Source organism: Sparus aurata, chromosome 2 (assembly GCF_900880675.1).
Source record: "Sparus aurata chromosome 2, fSpaAur1.1, whole genome shotgun sequence".
Lineage (NCBI taxonomy): Eukaryota > Metazoa > Chordata > Actinopteri > Spariformes > Sparidae > Sparus > Sparus aurata.
This window is the reverse complement of record NC_044188.1, coordinates 12,204,956-12,210,955: the sequence shown is the minus strand read 5'-3', so window position 1 is coordinate 12,210,955 and position 6,000 is coordinate 12,204,956.

Here is a 6,000-nt window from a genome sequence, read left to right as displayed (position 1 = left end):
CCGACAACATGCACTTTTGGACGATTTGTGCTCTGTAGCGCTCGTCTAGCAGTGGTTTGCAAGTCGCAGCCCCGGCTTCTCCGTGTGGATAGAAGTGTTCAAGCCACGTCAAAACGAATACACGTATACATGACTTGGAGCGATGAGCAGAATGTTTTTCCTGGTTAGCGGACATGGCTTTCCAGACAGGATTCTCAAACCACACCACCAGCAAATCTGGGACCCTCGCAAGTTAAAATGAACGCCAGTTAACCTGTCACACTGGTCGAGGCCGTTAAGCTAACTGGAGCTGTTTTACAACGTTACAGAGAGCGAGGCTTGAGATCAGGAATCGTTTGCTTTTGTCTGGCTCTCCGATTTGACCAATCATGCTCTTGACTGAGGTTAGGACCTCCTACCTCCTCATTTGCATATGGACACAGAAATACAGAAATAAATATATGTAGGTGAACAGAAATACAGAAATACAGAAATGAATAAATGTGGGTGAACAGAAATACATAAATAAATAAATGTAGGTGAACAGAAATGTATAAATAAATAAAAAGCATTTATTCTTTTATTTATACTTTTATTTATTTATTTATGCATGTATTTATTTATGCATTTATTTATTTATACATTTATTTATTTATTTATGTATTTATTTATGCATTTATGCATTTATTTATTTATTTATTTATTTATACTTATGTCAGGTTTGGTCCTCCATACTAGAGACCTGCGACCTGCTGAGTGTTACATCCCTTGTGTCAAACCCGCTTCAAACACCTGTCTATATTGCTAGACAAAACAGCAGCGCCGACTCCAGTAGGATGAAGGCCGTCTGCTCTCAGCAGGTGGGGGCGACCCCAGAAAGAGGGCCAGTTATCCACGAACCTGTATCCCTGCTCCCTACAGTGACGCGCCAACCAGCAGTTCATTGCTGTAAGCCCACTGTATGTCTCATCATTATCACGCTGGGGTAAGGGACCAGAGCCAATTAATCGATGCCAACACATCTTTCTTGCAGCCTGAAAAGTCCTGGCTAGGCTATCTTTTCTAATCTCAGACTGCTTCTGACAAATATTGTTGGCGCCAGCATGAATTACAATGTTGCTATAGCTTGTGGTACTGTGCCTGAGTTCCCTGTTTATCCCTGCGTGATACCAGCACCCTAAGCTTAGCCTCTATGTCGGAAGCTCTGGCCCCAGTTAAACAGTAAACAGTGGCTGACGACGCTAGCGGCTGACGACGCTAGCTACGACTCTACCCTATCAGTTACTGCAGAACAGTCAGCACAGGCCATCGTAACACTTGTTTATCGAGGCTGTGTTGACTGCGGTGAAAGGCAAAGGAGCAATGAGCTAAGCTAGTTTGAGGAAGCTAACCGGGAAGCAACAGACTACCCAGTAAAAGAAGCTCAATTCAACAAAATACATACAGGTTATGCCGCCCATTGATTTGAAGCGAGACTCCATTTTCCTTCACTGATGTTTATTAACACCGTAGAACTAGAAGTTCAATTAGACAAATAAAAAACAACATCAGATATTATGATGATTACAGAAATAGCATTAACACGGTAGCTAACACCAATAAAAATACAGAGTAATACTGACCACTTTGGCCTGCTCAATCAACGGCAGTTATCCCCCAGTGGCAATCTTCAGAAAACAAATCTTCAGCATACTCAAAATACCTCCTTCTCACAGCCACAGCAACCCAAGAAACATGACAACAAAAAAGGCGAACCAACAGGTAACATCACCGTTAATGGTGCTCTTCATTTTCGTGAATCTCACGGAGCTAACACAAACTACTTCCGGTTTCTGTATTATCAAAATAAAACGTATTTCAAAATAAATTCAAATGGGCTGCAATTACACTCCCACCATCACACAATGTGTGATTCACAATGAAAATTGACATTATTTACAGAACCTTGTAAGACATTATTCAGCCTCGAGCAATAGTACTGTTTTGTGTATGGGCCTTTCTAAGCAAACTGGCTTAGTTGTGCGTGTGCCTTTACTGTCTAGTGTTGTGTCACTAAGCAACAGTTTGAGTTTTCTGACTCTTCCGTCAGCTCCTTGGAAGACTTCAACTACCTTCGCCAGCTTCCACTGATTTCTTGGTGTGCCATCGTCTTGCAACAGGACAATGTCATTCACTTTAGTGTTTCTCCTGTCCTTATTCCACTTACTTCTCTGTTGCAGATTCAGCAAGTACTCCTTCCTCCACCTGGTCCAAAATTCATTGGACAAGAACTGAACTCTCTTCCATCTTTTCTGAAGATAGAGATCCTCTCTTACAAACTCTCCAGGTGGTGGTGCGATGATCGACGATTTCATTGTCAATATGTGGTTTGGAGTTAGGGGTTCTGGTCCTAATGGATCATTGAGATGTTCTGTAGTCAATGGTCGACTATTCACGATCGCCATCACTTCATACAGGAAGGTTCTTAATGAAGAGCTGTCTAATCTTCCAGCAGACTGGTCTAGGATGGATGTGAGGACACTTCTCACAGTCCTTATCTGCCTCTCCCAGACGCCGCCCATGTGACTGGAAGCAGGTGGGTTCATGACAAAGTTGCATCCAAGCTCTTTCACACATTCTTGCTCTATTCCTTTCATTAATTCCTGGAACTCATTGCGTGCCTCCAGAAAGTTCGTTCCTTGATCACTTTGTAGTTGACTTACATTGCCCCTTATGGCAATAAAGCAGCGCAACGCATTGAGGAAGGCATCAGTAGAAAGGTCATCTAATACCTCAATGTGGATGGCTCGTGAACACATGCAGGTGAACAGAAGCCCATATCTTTTTAGTTCTTTCCTTCCATCTTTAACATGAAATGGTCCAAAGCAGTCCATACCACTATAGGTAAATGGAGGAGTAGCTTCCATCCTCTCTGGTGGAAGGTCGGCCATTTTTTGTTCTTGATTACACTTTCTAAATTTTCTGCATTTAATGCACTTGAAGATGAATGATGACACTTCACTACTACACCCCAGGATCCAAATCCCATTGGAGCGTAGTTCATTGATGGTCATTCCACGACCCTGATGCTTAACCTTTTCATGGTAGTACTTGATCAGTAGTCGAGAAACATGATGTCCTTTGGGGAGGATAGCTGGGTGCTTGACATGAGGATGGAGTGTTGCTTGTGTCAGTCTACCTCCCACCCTTAAGATATCTTGGCTATCCATGAATGCGTTCAACTTATGCAGCTCAGAGGACTTGCTCTTCTGCACCTCTTTCCTCTGTATGAGAGACTTTATTTCATCACTGAACACTTCTTCTTGAACTACATGAATTATGAACTGTTCAGCATCATTTCTTTCTTCAAGCGTTGTAGCTTCATTGGATCTTGTCTTAAGACCTTGCACCTCCTTTGCAAGACGCTTAAGTCTTGCTATGGCCCGTACAGCTCTCTTCCAGTCTGAAAACTTCTGAAGTCGGTCTGGTAGAGACCTCTCCTCCTTTGCCTCTGTTGTATGAACCTGAGCTCTTTTGATTTCTGGGTCATCCTCCTTGAGTTCTCCCACCTTAATCTCTTTTTCCTTAGGGATGTCCCTTAGCTTCAAAAAACTAGGTCCTGTGAACCAGTTAGACTCTACAAGCTCCTTTGAGGTGAGTCCGCGAGAGGCATGGTCAGCTGGGTTATTTTCAGAAGCAACATATTGCCACTGACTTGGTTCTGTGCTTGATTTGATCTGCTGGATTCGGTTGGCTACGAATACATGAAATCGCCTTTCATCATTATTAATGTAACCAAGGACAACCTTGGAATCGGTCCAAAAGTATTCCTGTAGATCTCCTATCTCCATTTCTCTCTTTAGCAGATCACTTGTCCTTGTGGCTACTACCGCCGCTGAGAGTTCCAGCCTTGGAATTGTTGTTACCTTCGTCGGTGCAACCCTTGCCTTCCCCATAACAAGAGCACAGTGGACTTCTCCAGACTTCGAAACAGCCCTGAGGTAAGAACACATTCCATAGCCAGAGACACTAGCATCGGAAAAATGGTGAAGTTCATACTGCTGAACTTCCTTGGCTGTCAATGGTATGTAGTGCCGTGGTATCTCTACCGAAGCCAGATTATGGAGGTCTTGGAGCCATGCTTCCCAACGTGGCTTGAGGTCGTCAGGAAGTGGCTCATCCCATCCTACCTTGTCTTGGCACATCCTTTGTAGAATCTGTTTGCCTTTCAAGATGACAGGTGCCACAAATCCAAGAGGATCAAAAATTGAGGCCACTGTTGACAGTATGCCTCTTCTGGTGAAAGGGTGCTCCTTTACCTTTACTCTGAACTGGAACTTATCTGAGCTAATGCACCATTGGATCCCGAGAGCCCGTTCCATCTTGTGTTCTCCCAAGGCCATGTCCAGGTCAGCCGCACCTTCAGCACAGTCTTGCTTCGGGATTGTGGCAAGCACAGTCTTGTTGTTGGTAATGAATTTGTGTAGGTGGAGCTTACCTGTGTTGAAGAGGTCTCTTGCCTCTCTAACAAGCTGGATAGCTTCTGTTTCACTGTCCAGACTTGTTAGTCCATCGTCAACATAAAGGTTGCGCTGTATAAACCTCACTGTAGCTTCACTAAACTTGCCTTCTCCTTCTACAGCCAGGTGTTTGAGCCCAAAGTTCGCGCATCCAGGTGACGATGCAGCACCGAACAAGTGAACCTTCATGCGGAACACTGATGGTGGAGCTTCCATATTGCCTCTATCCCACCACAGAAATCTGAGGTAGTCTTGGTCCCTTGGTGCAACGTGAAATTGATGGAACATCCACTCCACATCACACATGATGGCTACTTGTCCTTTGCGAAATCGACACAAGACCCCTACAAGGGTATTTGAAAGGTCTGGTCCAGTGAGTAGATGCTCATTCAGTGATGTGTTCTGAAACTTAGCTGAACAATCAAATACCACACGAATCTTTCCTGGCTTTTGGGGGTGGTAAACCCCATGGTGAGGGATATATCATGTAGTCTGATTAGTTAGTTCTGACTCTGGAACCCTTTCAGCCTCATCTCTTGCTATTATGTCCTCCATAAAAGCCACATAATCCTGGTGATATTGATCGTCTTTCTTAAGCCTTCTCTCCAGACATCTGAGTCGATGTTCTGCACACACTTTGTTGTTTGGCAGACTTGGTCTCTCTTCCTTGAAAGGCAATGGCATTTCGTAGTGCCCATTTGGCTTTCGCTTGATGCCTTCTTTCAGCTTTGCCAAGAACTTAATATCTTCTTGTGATATTAGAACTTCTTCACTGAACTTCTCAGTAAAATCTGACTCGAAGACCTTGAGTATATCTGCCGGAGTGATCATTTCTTTGACTTGAGTTCTATAAACAAAATGGACCTCAGACTTGAGCTCAGAGGAGGGCTTAATGGTTGGCAGAACTCTCTTTACGACGACACGGTGGCTGACACCAATTTCATCCTCATGATCATGATCCACACCAGTGTTGCTGTAGCCAATAATGCTCCAACCCAACAGAGATCTTTGTGCATATGGCTGGTTTTCATTACCCATGATGACATCTCTGGGAAGTAAGGCTTGGGGACAATTATAGCCGATTAACAATCCTACCTCACAGTCGAGCTCAGGAGACATTTCATGTGCCAAATGCTCTATGTGAGGCCATGACTTTGCAGTTGCGCTTGTGGGTATATGGGATCTGTTTGCTGGTATGTAATCTCTCGTGTAGGTTGTTGGGAGTTTGATTTTGGTGTCAGAGCTGATGCCTCTCACCTGTAGCCCTTGCACCTTTTGGCTATTCACCACCTTTGTTTTTGATGTTATTGTGGACACTTTAAGTTTTACTGGCTCTTTCTTAATGGTTAATGTTTCAGCTGCATCCTTCAGGATGAAGGTTGTGTCGCTCTGACTATCAAGTAAAGCATACACTAGAACTTCCTTGTCTGGTTCTGTTGTCGTGGAGACATAGACTGGAACAATAGATGAAGTATGAGTGCTGCTCTTCCCTTGAACAACTCGGTTAGAGGTAGCTTGCTGT